Genomic DNA, 21,297 nt, shown 5'->3' on the forward strand with positions numbered 1-21,297 from the left:
TCATATCAATTAATAATCCCAAATAACAAGCCCCAGTTGAGCAGTTGCAACTCATTAGTCAAATATCAAGGTGAAAGAGAGCCTTGTATACATTAATGAACTTGCAGGACCTGAGGCATCAACTCCTACAAGGGTTGTTCATGTACAGTATTTTTAAAAAAGAATAGCTATATGGTCATCACAGGATAGATAGCCTTATAAAAACTATTAAGTTGTACATAGTATATATTGTCAATGGACAATATGGAATCTGTGCCTTGTGCACCCAAATGTCACTTTTAACTTCATTGTCAGAGACCTGGCATAGTATATTTATAATCCATAGGCTCTCAACTGGTGTGTGAAGTAGTCTGCAATGTGGGAAGTCTATTCTTTCCTTGACATGTAAGGAAACAAAAATAATTGGGACTGAAATGGAGGATAGCAATTTTTTTGAGGAAATTTAGAGAATGCTGACAAATGCAAGAGCACATGAATATGAATTGGAACTGGAAGGCGAAGGTGACAAGGATACAAAAAAACTCAGTTGGATATGCCACAGGAAGAAAATGGTGAAAGGCAATGTACTTTTACTACAAAACCTAATAGAAGAAAACAGGAGTTATATAGCTATTAATTCCATGGTGGCAACCGCGGTTAAGAAAATTACTTGGCAAATCTACCTTTTAAATCTTATTATTGTCTTCTTTGCCTTCATGTTTATTAGAGAATGTTTTACAGTAGTTCTCTAAGACTACAATCTCAGGCAAGTTTATCCCGAAGAAAACTGCATCAAGACAGATGAGCCTTTCTTTCTAGTCCCATTACGTAGGCTTCCATCACTCTCTTTCTCTCTTACTGTATTTATAGAGTCCTTTTCAACTGCTTCCATTCTCTGCATTGTTTGAACCTTCTACATTGCTGTTTGTATTCTCTTCCCATTTGACAATACACCTTCAAAAGTTTTTGTTACTTTAATTTTGGAAACATTTATAGTTCTACCCCAGCACACACACTCTTTTGTGTGTATTGTACTATAATTGCTTTTTCATAACTGTACTTAAATCCAGGACTGTTTTCCTTCTTCCTTGCTCACTGCTTTTGCTTTAGATTTAGCACTTAGCATGCTAAAAAAAAAAAAACCCCAAACCCTTCTTTTCCTCATTGAATTTGTCATAAAGAAGCATATTTATTTAGAAAGAAAATACCACTGCGTTTAATGGTGCATATTCCCTACAGTCTGCTTAGAAAGTTAAGCCCACAATCCTCAATTGTCAGTGTTCCCCTTTCTTCAGTGATAAAGACTTCCCCCCCCCCGAAATTTTTTTATTATCACGGTATCATTTTTGTGTGTATGAATGTTGTGGGGAATGAGAGTGAAGGTTGAACAGAGTGAAGGGGTTTACTTCTTCAACCCCTTCCCTATTATTGAATCCAGATATGTTTTCCTGTTCACTCCAGAGCTTTTTTAAAAAGCAAATTTGTACCAAAACCTCCAAGTCCCCTTCTCTATCAGTCCCACACTCTTTGTTGGTTCATTTTGTTGCTAGCTCGTTCATGCATGGAGCACCCATTTTACTAATTTGGGGTGGGGGCAATAATTAATGTATGCTTTCTGAACAAGTCCTTCAAACACCACAGATCATTTACACACAAGTTACTTTATTTATTTGCTTATTAAATTTGTATGCCACCCTTCATCCGAAGATCACAGGGCAGTTCACAACATAAAAATACAAAATGAGAAGACACAATACATAATAAAACAAAAACAAAGCAATACCCCCCATACATTTAAAAGGCCATAGACTGTTAATCAGCCAAAGGCCTGGTTATAGACAAACGTTTTCACCTGGTGCCTCAAGTTATACAATGAAGGTGCCAGGCAAGACTCCCTGGGTGCATAAATGCCAATCTGCACCTTGAGTGCCTGTTATAATAACCATATGTTATTAGTCAATGTTACCAATAAGATTGGATTAATTGGAACTCTTCATGTGCCCCAAGACTCTGTGTATAATTTAGCTTTGCTTGGAGCAGTGAGTGCAAGGATAGTGTAATTGTGGTCAAATCAGAGACAGCAGATATAGTCTAAGCCAAGTCTGATCCTGACAGGATGATGGTAAGCCACAGGCATGAGCAGGTCTTCATAAACCTAATTAACCCCCCAGAACATGGTGCCATATCCAATGCAAGGAATTCCCAAGTCCAGTAATTAATAATCTCTAGTAAATGATGGCTTCCTTCCAGCAAGCATACACCTAGCTAATTAAAGTAAGCACCCTGGCTAGCTTCTTCTGAAGAATCAAAGCTCAGTCCTTACCAGGATCACAGGGATACTTGCTAAAGAACAACCTGATTTGTTACAATGTCCATGTAACTCCTCCACAACTCTTTGGCAGGAAACACAATTGCTATAACTCATAACCATACAGGGTTGCTCATTAATCATGTCTCTGTTATTTAATGTTGCACATGCCCAGCTTAGACACTAATGAGATCAGTTTGCAAATTTAGATTTCTGCCTGTAGATAAACCGTATCCTATAACTAGACACCCTGAGTCAACTTTTAGGATACATCCCTAGGTTGCTTTATACTTCTCCTTTTGAAATGCTCTGACACTGTTCATTTTGTGGCAGGAACATTCCTCTTTTTTCTCCAGCTTTAGTTAGCATTATCACCCTCTCCCTTGCCTTTTAGTCCACGTTTGTTGTTTTCCCCAGGACTAGTCAGTTTATGATATAGAGGGCTCCAGCCAGTGTCTTTCTACAAGGAAGTTGCCCCGTTTCCCCCCTAACTATTTAGGACTCCACAGGCAAATATAAAATTTGGCCCCCAAGTTGGCTTTTCAGCTGCCCCTTCCAGGACTTTGGCAAGGAGAAGGATTATCTTAACTTTAGAGTCTCATACAACACATCCTGCTGATATTTTCAAGTCCAGCTGTAGCCATCTATGAATTGTGTACAGTAAAAACATAAAAACCTGAGTCTAACCTCTTCCTTCTTCTCCCATCTTCTCAATAGACAAGTAACCATTGTGTTCCATCCATCTCACTTCTGTCTGTGTTTGTGATTTCACAAGTCTTGTTCTAGTGAGAACCAAAGCTGAACTATTTGCATGTGAACTTTTAGCCTTCCTTGTTTATTTAATCTCCTGTTACAGAAATGCATGTCAGGCACATCTATGCTTACAAACTGCTTAACTGTATGGTCTGGGCAGTGTGGGGTGGGTGTCCTTTACAATGTGTAACAAATAATCTTTTTATTCTTTCATATTTTTGTACTTGCACTTCAAGTCACAAAGCTGTCTTTATTTCCTGTCAGTCATTTGGTGTAAATATATATTACACTAATAACAAATTCTGTAGTTCTTGTTAATTCCCTTTGCTTATTCCCCATAGCTTGTAAAATAACATTGGCATTTATTGATCACAGTCTAACTCTCCAAGTTTGACCATTATGATACTGGTATATTTTGAAGTAATCTTAGGCTGTGCAGTAACGTCAACTACAGGAGAGGCCCCCAAATTAGTACTTCAATGTGTAAGACATGGGTCCACAGAGAGAGAGAGAGTAGGAGAGAGAGCACTCTGGTAACATCAGGGATTTTCCAGTTAATTGTTTCAACAGGGAGAAAAGCTTTTGGTGATCTGTGTAGTGTACATTTGTATGCACACATGAGATTATTTTATGTTTCAAGCAAAGAAAGGAAGGAAACGGTGTTTTGCTGCTCAGATCAGAAAGAGTAGCCTTTCATTTCTGAAGATCATGGATATCTCAGTCAGTTCCTTTGTAAGGAAGAGAAAATAATTTAAATAAGAGGACCAGATGCACACCCTTCCAGAATATGTGAAACTAGAGAGATTTTGACAGCTGTTTTTTCTCCCTCATCTGTATTATTTTTTTGGTCATTGTATACCATTTTTAAAAAGTGATAATAACCATATTTGAAGCCCAAGTGTTATTGTTCCAGTTCATTTCTCAGAGACTGTGAAATCTCTTCATGAATAAGCTGGAGCAGAGCTTCCGATTCTTCACTTCAATATCATTTTGTTTAAATGTCTGGAAACTGGTGCATAGTCCTTTGGGGAGAACAAAGAGTGTTGGTGTATTTGCTCTTTACAGCAGACAAATCTCTTTGGAACGTTGAAACGTGAAGAATTGGGGAGAAATGACTATAAGGTTGACAGCAATGGCAATCAAGTCTGAACTGAAGCACCGCTAACGGTATAGAACAAAGCAACTTCCAGTCTTTGATCTTTAGCCTTATTTTTCCAAACTAGAAAAAAATACCTTCCCAAAAGCTTATGAATGCATCTTGACACTGCTGCATTTGATAAAAGAAAATGCAGTAGTTTTCATCTGTTTCTTAAACAGAGGTGTTTGGTTGTGCATAAAAATAATAATCATGATAGTGTTGCATCTGTATCTTTGGCAGGAGTCAGTGGTTGTCAGCTGGCCTTGTTGGCAAAGCCAAAATTGGTGGTTGTTAGTGCCCCTCCCCATATTTCTTGGGAAAGGCTGGACAGGGCAATTCAGGCATGGCTGGTCACTGCTTCACGAAGGTGAATAGAGCACTTTTGTACAGCAACACCCAGTGCCTGTGGTCTTTCCTTAGAGAAAAGTGGGTAAAGGGGGAGCCTGAGGAAAAGGCTTTGTAGAGGTAAGCATGCATTATTGGCACTGCTGGCCAAAGGCGGACTGGGTAGCACCCTTAAGCATCTTCCCCACCTGCCACTCCAACTTTTTATTGGAGGGAGGGTTATTGGTTTGTCTCTATGTGGTTAAGTAATGATGCCTTCACCATATACCTGCTTAGCAACCTCCCTAGCCTTCCTCTCAACCTGGGAGTTGGCAGGGATTGCTACACAGCAGCTCAGATGATTCCACCCATCTTTGCATCTCAAGTGTTTAGGGGAAGGACAGTTAATCCCATTTAGAGGGTAGTGACTTATTTGCCATGACAGAGTTATTTGTTGAATCCTGGTCCCTTGATTACTATAGGGAAAGCGCAATATTTAAGCTCCTACACAGCTACTGGTTTTCAGCAAGATGCAGGTAAATATGAAGTGAAACTAAACTTCATCCTTTTCCAATTTTTAAAGTTGAACTGCCTTAGTATAGGGACCTGTCCCCCTCATTATATACCTGGATGGTTCTATATAAGTAGTAATAAATCATTTCAACAGATGTTTGACCTACTTGTTCAAGAGTAGCAGCATGTGTTTCTGCTTGGACATTATGCAAGTGATAGGCATTTGCTTATGTTGTATCACAGTACTGCACTTCATAAATTACGTATTAAAAGGCATGTGTGATTATAAGAGTCAACTGCATAATTTCAGTTGCCACTAGCAGACAGTATGAGGCTTACAAAATTGTCAAGGTTGCAGAGGATAGGGTCAGTTGCCTATGTGTTTTTTTCCTTGCTGTGCTTGGAAGAGTGAAAGATCGATGCAACTCAGTAGTGCCTCATTGAAGCTTCCACCTTGGAAACACATTGAGGACATTGGGAAAGAAACATTTCTCATGACTGAGATATGAGAATTCTGTGTCTGGGGTAAATCATATATGCCTCCTATGGAGTGAAGTAGTGAGAATTGGAGTGTGGGGTCAAGTTTGTCTTTCATGGTCAGATTTGGAAGATGAAGTTGAGTGGAAACTTTGAAGCAGTTCTGATGGTGTACAGCTTTGATGGCACTCAGCAAATCATAACCATCTATAAGAAACACAGTAATGTCACTAGGTTGTGTATTCTGCCATCACAACTTAGTTCTAAATATTATGGCACTGGATTTAAGAAAATATGGAAGGATAGAGACCCAAGAAGGCTTGGTGGAACATATTGATGCTGGCTTTAGTTCTTGAGGTACAGCCTCAAGCAAGGTTATGTACAGGCAAGTCACTCCATCTTGCTGTTGTTTGCTTCTTCTCACCAGCCTGGTGAGAACTCCTGGGGAAAATATCTGGTTCTACAGCTTTCTCACCTATTTATCATCACCCGTCATTCACTGACCCTTTCTGGGAAGGGCAGACAAGCAGGTTCGTAGCAGTATTAAACCACAGTACTAGGGGCAGAGTGCTCACCTGTAGGGGTAGAGGCCTTGATGAATGGCCAGCTAAACCAACCCTACCATCAACCCTGCCAAATGTGTAGGAAGTGCATGAGTTGGGTTTATATGGTGGGTGTGGACAATCCCTGAATATTTAACTTCCACTGAAGGCTATTGAGCCATAAGTAGGACTGATTGTGACGTTCTAGTGTGCCATGTTATTTCAATTGTTTTCCCTAGTTTAGACTCTAGAATCAAGTCCTCAGTATTATCAATGTGCATTATATTTTGTTTAAAAAAAAAAACAGTGCCAGGAAGAAAGAACACTGTATATTTGTATTCAAGGTCTTCAATTCTAGGAAAGCTTTCACATTTTAAAGTACATGAATCACAGGTGGTCTTTTGGGGTATCAGGATTTATTCTTAAACTAAAGTATGTGTTTAAATTACCCTGGCTGAATATAGCAAGTATGTCTATTGTTTAAAACTGAAATATGAAGTGACACAGTTTTATTAGAACAATGGAACTTTACTGCCAATGCAAATCCTGTTTTCCTCTTCATTTCAGTGAGACATGCTGGTCCATTCTATTCTGGAGGATTACCCTAGTTCTGTTGAATCTCAGAGCAGTTGTTTCCTAGCCATAGAATCATAGAATTGTAGAGCTGGAAGGACCCCCAGGGGTCATCTAGTCCAACGCCCTGCAATGCAGGAATCTCAGCTAAAGCATCCATGATACATTTATGAATAGCTAATCTGAGTTTACTTGTTTTTACGTCTATAGTAATAATATATATTCCTAACTTTATTATTGGGTCCCTTTTATTTCATAACTTTTTAACAAATAAAGGGCCCCGGTTATATCCAAATAGTACCTGTACCATACCAATATAAATTTTCAGTCATGTACAAAATTGCTAAATAGCAAAGAGTACCAACAAGAGATCACCAGTAAAACGTCAATTTCACCAAGTTACTCCAAATGAATGGTAACTTCTAAATCCTTTGGGGAGAAGCTCACAATGAGAAATCTGTTTGAATGAACGATGAAGAACACTAGTCTTTCAGGACAGTTTGTTAGATGACATTCTTCCCATTTGCTGTGTCATCTTCTGTAACAATGTTGTTTACAATGTAGTGTATAAACACAAAAATGTAAAAATGAAATTACACACACATTTACTGATTACCAGCTGTGCTTTAAACCAAGTTGTCTGAAGCACTGTCTTTACTCTACCAGTCCAAGGAAAGACTGAATTCACTGAAGATCTCTTCTCAGCTGATAACTGCAGCAGTCTTCAGCAACCCATCTCTAGGGGCAATGTCTCATTTGTGCCATAATTGCATTATAATCATAAACATCCCACATATGTAAAAGAGACTTTGCTACTTGGACAGTTTCTAAAGCTAAAACACAATTGTTTACATTCAGACATACATATCCAATACGGGAACATATATACACAAGATTTTAAACAACTTTTTTTAAAGGAAATCATTAAGAGGGCTAAGTATTTGGCTGCAGGAGTTTCCTGCAGCCAATCAGAAGCCATGCTTTGGTTTCTGAATGTTTTGGAAGTCGAATGGACTTCTGGAACACATTCCATTCGACTTCCAAGGTACGACTGTATTGTACTAAATTCTGGTGCTTAATACAAAATATTCTAAGACACTGGTATTTACCTATTATAGGATATTGGTGGGCATCTGCACAAAGTACTACATTTAGATATAGCTTACAATAAGAAGGGCCCCTCTAGTTACTAAAGGCTGTTTAAAATGTGGTATATGCTTATGTTACTTGCAGTCTTTACAAAGCAGTTAATTAATCCTAAGTAAGCTAACATTTTTGCTTTGCAGAACATCATGGCAAATGTAACTTATATGATCCTATGCCCTTGCCCAGATGTATGTGCCAGGCACACAAATAAAGCTTTAAAGGTAAGATCAAAGCTAACTTACTTGAAGCTCCATTAATTCTGTATTTTTAGAACGTAGTCATTTACCCGAGAATTTTGTCAGCTGTTCTGATGCACTGTGCACGCCGGTGCAATCCTGTATAATCAAAACCTATTGAAAAAGGCTGCAAAGACCCTGTTCTCCCCCCGCCCCACCCTTTTAGTGACATTTCAGTGACATCTTTGTGATGTTTCTAGGTCCCTTCCAAGTTCAGCACAATTCACGTATACATGGTCACACACATATTGAATGGGGACTGCCTGTGTCGAGAAATACAGCTCCAAGGCCCAATTCTGGGTGATGAAGTAGAAATTCCAAAGTACCTGAATGTCATCTTAGTGATGCCACTGCCTACACAATCAAATTACTGAAGTAATCTAATAATTTGAATCATTGCTTGTGATATTCATGTCTGTTTAGCACATCTGTAGTAGATATAATGTAATAATATGTCATTGGTAGGAGAAAGAAATTTCAAAGCTTTATACCCTAGCCTTGGGAAAAATAGAGGAAAAAATATTAGGAGTCTCCTGCATTTGGAAACTTTTCTAGATAAGCCAATCATTCTAAATCTCATCAAAATATTAATAAAATCCAATTTTGATGGCTGTGTATGGAGAAAATGGTATTGTACCTTTCTTATACTTGCATGGTGCTGCACTTAGAAAATTGTCCTTCGATCCCATAGGGAATTGTTCTACTTTGCTCCTATAATGAAGCAGTTCCTTTAATCAAGTGAAAGCCAATGGGGATACAAAAACATCTAGCATGGTTTTATTTTGCCCAGTGGGGTACATTTTGGATTAACTCTGTCATGTACAACCAAGAAATGCAGTAAAAGCATTTTTAAAAATCAAAGTTTTAGAGCATATAGAGCTGTACCCCCCAAACCCTCCCAGAAATTCAACTGAACTCTTTTAATCTAATCTTGAGCAGTGTTTGTGCTAAAATTAAAAAGTATTATTATTTTCCCCTGGAATACAGAATTAAAGGGAGTAGCAACAGCAAGTCTCATCCCTACCTCTGGGAACATTAAAACCTCCTTTCACATGTTGGAGAATGAATGGTAAAATCCAAAGTTCGATTTGGAACTCCCACCCATTCTCCCTGTTGCAATACTGTGTTGCTGTATGGTTTCAGACATCAGCTTAACTTTGCATAGTAGTGCAAGGGTGACTATGTTTTGTGGTCTGTGAGTGTATTGGCATATTGAAGAAACTAAGGTCAGCACTACAACACTCACTGCAACCAAGTACAACCCAAGCCTGATCTATTGGCTACAGCTGAATGTTTCTATCAAGCCTATTTTCAGCAAGCGGATGGGGAGAAAGCCTATGCAAGGGTATATGTGGCCTTCAATACCATGTTGGTGACCCCCATAGTAGGATATCTATCCTGTGGCAAATGTTGCTTCCTTGAAGCCATTCAGGTATTTCACAATTGTGGAATATCAAGGAAAGCAATTGTGAATGCTGAAAGGATATGGTTTTCTTTATTTTCATATAATATGGAAAGCAATTAATCTGTTCTATTTAATTATGTGGTCTACCACTTCTGTAGCACTAGTAGTGTAGTTCTGAGCTATTCTGCTGTATGCTCTCTCTGTCATCATCCTCCTGGGCCATTAGTAGGCTTTTCTGCTATGGCTATTTCACTTAGGCTGCAATCCTATACAGACTGAAGAGTACCGTTAAACTAAATGAGATTTATTTCTGAGTAGACGTGCATAGAATTGCATTGTAAGCGTCACTGAGTTTTATTCAGTCCTACACCAGTGGGGTTCTGCTGGTGCAATAGGACTTCTATGTCTTCTCGTCTTCCCAAATCTGCTCGGGGGGGGGGGAGGTCCCCCCAACCCCTTGGAGCCAATCATGAGGGCACATGAGAGGATGAAGGAGACAGGTGTCATGGGCTGTCCAAGTCAGGTTGCGTCTCGAGGCCCCAAGACCCACCCCCAAAATAAATACACACGGAGACTTATATTAGTTTAAGTTTTGGGGCAAAATTTTTGGCCACAACTTTATTGACATACAATCACGTGAGCGGTATTGGCTTAGGCATTGACTCCCCACTATAACTGGCCCCACCTCTCAGGGTGATCGTCAAATGGGGTAAACCAAACGAGGGAGCTAGGTCGATGAAGACCAACCTAAGCTCACCCCGGGGTTTCTGTGGTCCTGGCATGGCCCTAGCCCCTCAAGCGGACTTCAGACGAGATCCAGGACCCCCATATTCCTTTAACGGAATACCCAGTTCCTGGAGGGGCAGGTGATGGCTGCACCTCCTCTCCCCACAATCCAACTGAGCCAATGCCTAACCGCCACCTTACAAGTTGTGACGATTTGCTAAGGGGTAGGCAAAAACCAAATAGCTAAAGCCAATCTGCCAAATGGAAAAACTCCTCCCCAGCCCCTGTTCCAACAGGCGACCCAAACCAAATCAAGGCCAAGCGACTCTGCCTAAACTAGGGAGGGTGGGCGGGTGTTCAACAGTGTGAAGCTCCTTGCATCACACTGCTGTTTTTAAAGCCCCTGGGATCATGCCACCCACTGGCTATTGGCTAAAATCGCCTGGTGTGATCCCAGGGGAATGGCCAGGACTTCTTGCTCCCCCCCCCCATTTTAACCCTATCAGGTGAGCTCTTGGGTCCCGCGCGCAACCAGGACCCTCTGTTATGAGGATCCCATATGACTGAGCCAGCCCATGACAATAGGAGAGAGCAAGGAAGTTCTATTGCACATATTTTATTTTATTTATTTCTTCCATTTCTATATCGCCCTTCATTTGGGGATCACTAGAATACATATTTTACATGTTTATACATATTTTACATAGTAATAAACAAAAACAATAACCCCCCCATCACAGTTTAAAAGGCCACAGATTGTTAAATTAGCCAACGGCCTGCGAGAAGAGGAATGTTTTTGCCTGGTGCCTAGAGATATGTAACAGAGACAAAAGGTGAGCCTCCTTGGGGAAAGCACTCCACAAATGGGGAGCCACCACAGAAAAGGCCCATTCTTCTGTTGCCAGCCTCTGGAACTCTCATGGAGCAAGCACATAAAGAAGGGCCTCAGATGATGATCGCAGGGTGCGGGTCAGTTCATATGGGAAGAAGCAGTCCTTGAGGTATTTGGAAGTCCCTTTTGCCATCAGAACTGCAGTGTTGGATAATAGATTATTGTATTCAGCATTCTTGTGGCCTTATTTATTTCTTCTTGGGCTCTAGCGATGACACCCATCCCATTTTCTGTTCCTGCTTTGCCAGCAGTCTCGTGGTTTCTGTGGAATAACCTCTTGCGTTGACTCTTGTCTGTTCTGACATGATTTCTGTTGATGACTCTGACTCGCTGCTGTGCCTTGCAGATGTCCTTCCCAGCTAAGATATCTGGGTTAGCTGACTGAGACACTTCTTAATGTATTCTGACTCAAAAATTGAAGGTTCAGATAGAAGGATTGAGAGTTTTAAATATAGACATCCTGGTTAATGTGTAAAATGTAGAAATCCGGGGAGACTTTAAAAAGGTATATATCACACCTAAAAAGGAAGCTTAGTGACTTAAAACAGGACCAATAAATCCTTTTTAGATAGAAAGGGAAGATGCTACTAAAGTTGCATAGGGAAAGCTTTTGTCTTTTTTATAGTGTTAGGCTTGTGGTACTGAAAGAGAGGCTTCCACGTTTGCAAATTCTCCTAAATTAGAAGGAGCAATGTAGTCACATTTCGAGTTGAAGAACTTCAGTTCAGGTTAATAGCTGCCATATGCAGTCTAATATGTAATGGCTCTTGGGGGTAAAGATTAAAGTGAAATATGTGCTTAATGGAAAGGTATGAGAATTGGATAGAAATGGAATATGAAAGATTGTGTTTTTTATATTTAAAAAACCCCATAATGTGCATTATAATTGCCCTACCCAGTATGACTGTGAGTATATTATAGGTTATGATTCGCATTCGTGCCTCCTGAAGATTTACTTAGATTAGTCAGATTGTTACAAACTTAACCTGCATGGTTTATGGTTTGTGCCTTCACTTTAGTCAATTACTTCACACAAAAGAACCTTTTCCTCAAGAGATATTCTGCCTATCAACCACTACTATAATTGCATGGGCTTGGCTAGGATTTTTGTTGGGGGGGGCAGGACTGATGTGATTGGTCAGTTAGTTAAGTATTTCTATTGTTTTACTTGACCTGGGGGGCAGGTGCCTCCCACCCCCCACCCTTGGCCATACCCATGACTAGTTGTGATGTCTTATTCTGTCTCCAGGATCAGAGGCAGCAGACTTCTGAATAATAAATGGTTGGGAACCACAGCTGCAACATAGGTATCTGCCCTGGTCAGACCATTGTCCCATCTAGCTCACTACTGTTGACACTGACTGACAGTGACTCTCCAGGGTTTCAGTCAGGAGGTTTTCACAGCCCTACTTGGAGACACTGTGGAATAAACCTAGGTACCTTCTGCATGCGAAATGTGTGCTTTACTACTAACCCATGGACCTTTCCCAATGGGAGAGTGCTGCTGCATTCATGTACTGGCTTGTGGGTTTCCCATAAACATAAACTTGACCAGCATGTAATGCAGGATGTTGGACTAGACATAGGCCTCTGATCTGATCTAGGAGAATTGATCTTATGATATTTTAAGGAAATTAAATGAAAAGCCTTTAGATGCACACACTTAACTTTTTTGTTCACCTCTTAGAAATGTAAGAGTCAGTATCTAAAGAGCTGTATAACTGGTTCTTGTGGGTGGTAGGATATTGAAAACATGACAAAATACAACAAAATATAAATTGAATAAAGTTGAAACCAATCCACAGATGATGTTGGTGTCTACCTGTCTCAGGTGACAATGGAGTGCACCTCCAGGGGTGAAGTCAAACCACTGGAGAATCACAGTACCTGCTGTGTTTGCAGAGACCGGTAACTCATAATTGCTGTTTCCCATGTTGTTTATGCTGTGTTAGCAGAACCAAAGTGACATCTCGGGGGTGCACGCTTTCGCAGTGTATATGGAAGTACTGGGCTGCCCAAATGGCAAGACCGTTCTCTTAACCTTGCTGATGTGATCCAAAGGAAAGCAGAGCAATACATTTGGCACCAGCTTGGCTTCAGCAGTTGTCAGAAGGAGGCATACAAGACACCATCCAACCTCCTTAGGGACTCTACTCTAGATTTGTGTGATATTTACCCCTTAGCCTTTTCTTCCCCTGAAGATGTCCCACCAGGCAGTGGGTATGGATTTTTCCTGGGGTTTGCTCCATGGATCAGTATAGCCACAAGGCAGTGAGAGTTTGGATTTGATTTTCTTTCTCCTAAATGGGCTACCTTCCCAGGTAAATCCACATATAGTTACCCTAATACCATAGCAATGCTCATTCTCTGAGGCTGCAATCTTATAGAAACTGGAAGTCCCATTGAACTCAATGGTGCTTACTTGATTTGATTTTGATTAGACTCACATATCACTTTATACTTCAAAAAAACTCAGTGATTTGCAATGTGTATAGTACAACAAATTGCAAATCACTCTGAGACTTTTTTGAATGTATAATACAACAAAGGGTGGTGCTGTGGTCTAAAGAACAGTGCCTAGGACTTGCCAATCAGACGGTTGGTGGTCCAAATCCCCGTGACGGGGTGAGCTCCCGTTACTCAGTCCCTGCTCCTGCCAACCTAGCAGTTTGAAAGCATGTTAAAGTGCAAGTAGATAAATAGGTACCGCTCTGGCAGGAAGGTAAACGGCGTTTCCGTGTGCAGCTCTGGTTCGCCAGAAGCGGCTTAGTCATGCTAGCCACATGACCCGGAAGCTGTATGCCAGCTCCCTCTGCCAGTAAAGCAAGATGAGCGCCGCAATCCCAGAGTCATTCGCGACTGAACCTAACGGCCAGGGGTACATTTACCTTTATAGTACAACAAAACACAATAAAAACATTAAATAATGCACATTATCAATACAGTAAACTTTAGAATAATGCATACTCAAACCCAAGTTAAATAACTTTAGCAATATCATTAATGTTGCCCATATTCCCATGCAAATAAAACATTTTTACCTGGCATAGAAATTAGTAAAGTATGCGTCCCTGAGAGAGTGTTCCAAGGGTAGAATTGCACAGTAACTTTTTATGTTTGCCTCCTCCTACTGAGGATATAATAAAAGGATTCTATTGTTCTAGGAATGAATAAGTCTTGTTGTCCTAGAGGCTTTTTTTTGTATGTAAGCTCATTCATTACTCTGATGTGTCATAGTTTCCTGGTGCATGCATCAATTGTAGGTAATTATCTATTTACCAGTATTTTTAAAAAAATCTGTACAACTAATTCTGTGCATCCCACAGAAATTCCACCTTAGGTTTTGGGGGTTGTTTGTTTTGACAGCATCACGCCACCTTCTCCAATGTGAACTTCCATGATGCATGACAATATATTGTAGGAGTCTTCATTTCAAAGAAGAAAATGCTGAATCCCTCTAGGCATTCAATGGCACTAAAGAAGCTCTTTAGTTTAAACCACTAAGAAGAGGATAAGACTAGTCCACAAAAATGGTAGGAACTCCTTCAATGAGCCTTAATTGTAACATGGAGTTGTCTTCTAGGCTGCTGCTGCTTTTTTTAAAATATTGACTTATACAAAATGGTCCCCACCTAGACTTCTGTATAGCTTGATAGCTGAAGGTACTTTGTTGCAACATTAGGATGTAGAAGGAAAATTTGTCGTTTAAACTTGGGAAAGAGCTGAGATCTGGGATTAGCAAGAAACCGCTTTAGGAATCAGATTGGCTTTTGGAAGAATGATGTTTTTTTCCTGTTTAGCATCATATGACTGGGTACCTGCCCAGTTCTGCTAATCTGCTGGACTTGTGAAGGATATATCAGAAATGACCTGTGGTACCCTTGTAATATGCTATTTGGACAAGACAGTCCTCGCTATGAATAGTCATCAGAGTTCACTAGCAGCAAAATGTATTTCTGAATTCATAAGACCTTTCCTCTAAACTATTTGGAGCTCTAAAGCAGGCTTAGGCAAACTCAGCCTCCAGATGTTTTGGGACTATAACTCCCATCATCACTAGCTAACAGGACCAGTGGTCAGGGATGATGGGAATTGTAGTCCCAAAACATCTGGAGGGCCAAGTTTGGGGATGCCTGCTCTAAAACATCTCTTCCACCATTCTCCCTCGCCACCTTAAGAACTGCTTGGTTTGGGGTTTTTTAATGGAGATTAACTCAATATTTTTGCTATATTAAACACACACACACAACCACCACAAGAGTAGAATTAACACTTGTATAGGATAATGATTAATCTTGCATTACTGTAAGAATTGTTTTAGTGTAGAGAGGAAAGGGGAAATTAAATAAGATTAGAGAAGAGCAGGATATGTTTTAAAGCTAACTTTGAAGTAATTTGATCTTCCCACACACACATTATGCAGAATAAAACTGACAGGGATCATAGCACCCTTTTCGTAGAGATTTTTTAAAAGATGAAATCTACACCACCTACGTTGCAGATCTGAGATGCTCCTGCTTGTTATACAAGAACTACCTAAATCCTTTTAAAGCCTGATTCTGTCACAAGCGGCAAGGCCAGAGACAGAAGGCATGGTCAAAGTCTGGCTGATGATCAGGTTACAGGGGATTTAGATAGGATTCACAAGGGACAGAAGCAGAAACATACCGGTAGCTGAAGTCAGGCCAGAAGTCAGGCTCAGGAAATATGGTCTATATTACCAGTTGTAGTAACAAATGGTTCATACTAACAAACAGGCTTGACCTCAGGGGTTTTATATGTGAAAGCAGGGCAAGGTTTCTGGCATACATGTGGCTAGCATGACTAAGCTAATGCATTTTTGCGTGGAATTCTGAGGCACCTGGATATTGCTGTCCCAGGAGCTAAGATGCAAGAGATTGGCTGCTGGAAATCCTGTCTCAAGATCTACCCCCTCACATTAATTATAGTAGGACCTGCTGAGGTATTTTTTTACTAATACTTGGGGTGTGGTATGGATAGAGTTTGATAGAATTGTTTTCTGGTGGATTGCTTCACTGTTCATTCCACAGCATCACAAAGATAGTGTTCTCCATATGTATGAAAGGGAATGCAAATATTTTTTCATTTTTCAAGTGATGCAGTGCAGCATCGTGTCTTGCCCCATGGGCATCACTTCACCACATTCAGAAACTAATTTAATAAAGCCTGTTGAAGTGATATTATTCTTAGTTTCTGTGGATCTGCAACAAAGCTCATTGCATTTTGTTTGGCTTCATATCGATATTACAGTACTCGCATTGTGTAAATGTCTCTTCCCCCTTTCCCCATTATATTACTTATATAAAGTATGCAAAATTATCAAATTATCTTATAATTCTTTTATGAGAATGTATTAAGTTTTTCCTGTCTTTCCCTTCTCATAGTCATAAACTTGGCATACTGCTAATCCCTTTTCATATAAAAGCATTAAACCTGTTTGAGCCATCTGACTGCAGAGCAACCTCATTCAACCAAATGACCTTGAGGGCATTCAAGTCATGGATGCTCTTGAGAATTCCTTTCCTCATCTCCCTTCCAGCCTCTGAAGCTGCATCTTTCACTGGTTCTTAAATACACTTTTGGCATGTGCTGCCTGTAATCCATAACTTGCTAAGCTTCTGCTTTTAATTATTCTGCTAATGTGGGCAAACAGAAACATTCTCTTTTAGCAGGAATGATGCAGTATGAGATAATTTGCATGTCTACATGGCAAATAGGAATGAATTGGATATCAAATTGGAGGATAGGTACACATTAAGTGGCATCAGTTATGAAATCAGTTTTATATCACTGATGATTTTTTCCACACAACAATTTATCACATTTTATAGGACTATCATAATTTTCTGCTGAGAATGCTTTATGCCCTTTTAATCCATTTTTGGTAGGTATTGGTGGAGGGCTTTGGGAATATACTGGTATATTGTACTATATATTTTGGGAACATGTTTGCTCACCATGCAGTTAGACAGCACTTATGATATAATAACCAGTTTTGCATTGTGGTTCCTAAGATCAAGGAGCAGATTTTTGTTTCTTGGGAGAATATTTAACATCATTTTGAATAAAGATTATGCATTGATTCTTTCACAACTACACTGATTTCAAGCACTGCTTCCCAAACTGCACTGCTTCTTAGAATTCTCATGCACCAGATACAAGGCTGCTAGTATTTTCATAAGAAAAGATTTGCTAGTCATTTCTAGCAGGAAAATCTTGCCTTGAATTTCTCTACCAAGGTAACAAATAACCAGATTGGAATAATATTCAGGTAGCTTTACTATAAGCATCCATACGTACAGTGGTACCTCGGGTTAAGAACTTAATTCATTCTGGAGGTCTGTTCTTAACCCGAAACTGTTCTTAACCTGAGGTACCACTTTAGCTAATGGGGCCTCCCGCTGCTGCCGCACCACGATTTCTGTTCTCATCCTGAAGCAAAGTTCTTAACCCGAGTTACTATTTCTGGATTAGCGGAGTCTGTAACCTGAAGCGTCTGTAACCTGAAGCATCTGTAACCCGAGATACCACTGTACAGTGAATTACACAGGGTGGCGCTGTGGTCTAAACTGCTGAGCCTATTGGGCTTGCCAATCGCAAAGTCAGCAGTTTGAATCTGCACAACAGGGTGAGTTCCCGTTGCTCTGTCCCAGGTTCTGCCAACCTAGCATACCGGTGCAAGTAGATGGATAGGCACCACTGCAGCGGGAAGGTAAACGGCTTTTCCATGCACTCTGGCACTTGTCACGGTCCTCCGTGTGCCAGAAGTGGTTTAGTCATGCTGGCCACATGACCTGGAAATCTGTCTGCAGACAAACGCTGGCTCTCTTGGACTGAAGGCGGAGTTGAGCTCCACACAACAAAGTTGAATTCAACTGGACTTAACCATCTAGGGGTCCTTTACCTTTACCTTTTGCTTCTTGCAGATTCTTGCATCTTAATACAAATGGTTTTCATCTTTTATTTAGTTATTGTCTTTCAGGCTACAGTTTTTATATGTAAACTCAAACACTGATTGTATGAGAACAAATATTATTCTAAGTACACCTAAATAGTATGAAAAAATGACATGCAGCATTAGTTCCAAATAATAATGTTACAGTGTATTAAGGAAATAGATAACATTGCGAAAATGCAATAGTAAATGGACTCGTTGATCCAGGGCAATGCCTGATCAACAAACTAACATGACTAATATATACCGTAAATTTCGTTCCATAACACGCAGATTTTTCCTCCTAGAAAGTAAGGGGAAATGTCTGTGCGTGTTATGGAGCGAATGCCTACAGATGGCGGGGGAATCTGCTGCAGTTGTGAGCAGTCCGTGGCTTGCTTTGAAACAACAAAGCAGGTGTAAGCGGCTCCTGTCAGCGAGCCGAGCTGGGGAGGAGGGAGAGAAGCAGAGCGGGCTTGGCTGCTTTAAAACAAACCCGTCCTCTATGTTCCTCTCTCCTCCCCACTGATCTGCTAAGTAGCAGCGAAGCTTTTCAGCCAGCCTAGCCAGGAGGAGGGAGAGAAGCAGAGCGGGGTTGGCTGCTTTAAAACAACCCCGTACTCTCTGTCCCTGCCTGCAGTTTTTTGCTGTCCGATTTTGGATTAGCCACTGTAGGGGCTGTGTGTGTGTGTCCTTGAGCTATCGTTCTCCTCCTCCTGCTTCCCCTTTGCTCTCCCTGCGCCCCTGCGCTCTCCCTCCGACTTTAGAATTGACACTCTGTGTGTGAGAGAGAGGGCTCCTCCTCCTCCTCCTGCTTCCCGTTCACTCTCCCTGCGCTGTCCCTCCGACTTTAGAATTGACACTCTGTGTGTGTGAGGGCTCCTTCTCCTTCTCTTGCTTCCCGTTCACTCCCCCAGCGCCCTGCGACTTTAGGGCCAGTTCCCTCTCTGCGTGTGTGTGTATTTTGACCTCACTGCGCTTGTTGGGGGAGAGTGTTGGTCGCAATTTTTCTTGATTTGTCTCAGAGTGGTTACTATCATGGTTTCCTTGCCGGGGAGGAGGGAGAGACGCAGAGCCTGCTTGTTCTAAAGGAGCAAAGCCGGAGAGGAGCCTCTCCTGCATTATCAGCAGCATCCTTCTCCATACCCCCCACGCGTGCTCCTTGTCCCTTGAGTTCTTTTCCTTCCCTCCCCACTTAAAACGTGGTTACAAAGCACGGATCCACATGGATCCTCAGGATTTTTGCACTAGGTCACCCCAAATTCACCATCAGATCACATAGCATATCCATGGCTACAGCCTGCACCAAAAAACACACGCACCCACTGTTTCATGGGGCCGCAATGGCGCAAAAACGTGGTTACAAAGCATGGATCCACATGGATCCTCAGGATTTTTGCATTGGGCTACCCCAAACTCACCGTCAGATCACATGTCTGTGGCCACAGCATGAACCACAAAAATCATATATCCACTGTTTCATTTAGAATATTTTTTTCTTGTTTTCCTCCTCTAAAAACTACGTGCGTGTTATGGTCAGGTGCGTGTTATAGAGCAAAAAATACAGTAATTAATGAATCATGCCTAAGATCAAATGTGTTTCAACCATGTGGATTTTTCTCAGTGGTCAAAATATTTGTTTAACATGCAGCTTGCCATGCAAAATGTCGCTACTTGGTTAGTCTGGCGTGATGAGCTAACTACCCATAACCATAAAATTTCAATGCACAAGTGGTAATCTTGATGGTGTGCAAGCTAGTGTAAAAGATTGTTTTTTTCTAAAAGGTAGTGTTTTCCAGTTGCACTCCCTTTTTGTGATATCTTCCAGATGTCAGCTACCCACCACCAGTTTTAATAGCAACACTTCTTATTGACACACAACCTTGTTTGTGCACTGTTTGTATGGCTTTCACCTCACTGTGAACCTTATAATGTAAGCTAAAACACTTGGTTCAGGCATTCAGAATTCTCTTATGGAATGTCTAGTTTTCTCCACTCTGCAGCTAACCTTTGGCTGTCCAGGTGTTTATATACTTCGGCTGAAACAGGCACCTGTTGAGATGTTGGTGCAGCACAGGTTAACTAACCCTGCCCTACTTAAATCCCTGGGTTTCCCTCCCCATCTATATATATAGTTTTTCTCTGCCCTTTGGTGATTTCATTATGTTCCATGGTTTACAAATGGTGCTGACTGTCAAAGTCTATTTTCCTGTTTCTGACTTATTTTACCTTATGTTCATTTCCACTCCTTTTGTGTCTTGTAGGTTTCATTGTGCCAAGGCCCTCTCCTTGAGCCGTTACACCTTTACTATTTTTAAAGTTCTTCTTTAAATCCCACTTTTCCAGCAAAGCCTTTCCTTATTATCCCTAGATCTACCCAAATTGTGCTTCTGCTACCGCTTGATCCCCCATCCCATGGATACTATTGGGTTGTCAGTTTCTTGGGAATTGTCTTTCAGCTATAACCACTCTGAAGAGGATTGTGTTACTCCTTTAAAATACAGGCGGCAGCAAAGGTTGCTGATAAATATATTTTTCAAAAAAACAAACCAGAAATGGTATCTCTGCTGCTCATCCTTGTGGTGAGCAAAGAGAAATTCTCCAGAGTTACCGGTACTTCACTGTACAAGCTGCCCCTTGCCAAGCATGCATGAAAGTTCTTATTTTGGAGAGCTACGGAGCAGTAGTAAATGCTGGTTCTTGTACACCTTCGTTCGTGGCTTAAAGGATAAGAAATGAAATTGAGGGATATCCCAAATGTTCAGTCTCATTGCTATAATCGTGTTAGCTGGGGATTTTTATTCACATTTATAAGGTACAAAAAGATATAGTCTGGCAGGACTTCCTGATGTCTTCTGGCAAGGATTCATTCCAAAATATAGGCTTTTGAAAGCAGATTGTCATTCCCTGCTTTGAGGGGAAATGTGCCCACAACAGAGTTACTAGGACAGTGTTTTGTGGGCATAAAATCAGAGGCAGAGAGAGAGAGAGAGAGAGAGAGAGAGAGAGAGAGAGAGAGAGAGAGAGAACCCTTTCAGAAAAGAAGCTTTTAATCCTTGATTAGTTGGCTAGGAAAATTGCAGACAGTTAATCTGCTGCCACCATTAAAAATTATGTCGGTTCTGACCTTTCATTTTCCTTTAGGGTAACTAGAACCATGAAAATTGGCTTGTCACACAGAGCTGCCTCCCTGGCCAAAGAGTAATACCCGTCAGTTTCCTTTAGGGATATGATTTTTTTCATTACAAAACGGAGTTACTGTGTACAGTTGTAGACAATGTTTTTAGTTTATAATTTCTTTGTACAATGCAAGTTTAGTTTTGTGCACAG

At 40.8% G+C, this 21,297-nt stretch overlaps 1 pseudogene across 3 annotated transcripts in view; it reads left to right on the forward strand.

The window, feature by feature from the left end:
- The window catches only part of LOC310845680 (heparan sulfate glucosamine 3-O-sulfotransferase 1 pseudogene), an 80,023-nt pseudogene that overhangs the window by 11,043 nt on the left and 47,683 nt on the right, over positions 1-21,297 (forward strand). The window contains exon 2 of one of the 3 annotated variants that reach the window (XR_014568700.1): positions 7,894-7,974. The exons of the other annotated variants lie outside the window; for them this stretch is intronic. The product of XR_014568700.1 is annotated as a heparan sulfate glucosamine 3-O-sulfotransferase 1 pseudogene (transcript). The remainder of the gene's footprint in view (positions 1-7,893; positions 7,975-21,297) is intronic. 3 annotated transcript variants of the gene reach the window in all.

Source organism: Podarcis gaigeae, assembly GCF_964106915.1.
Source record: "Podarcis gaigeae genome assembly, chromosome: 5".
Taxonomy (NCBI): domain Eukaryota; kingdom Metazoa; phylum Chordata; class Lepidosauria; order Squamata; family Lacertidae; genus Podarcis; species Podarcis gaigeae.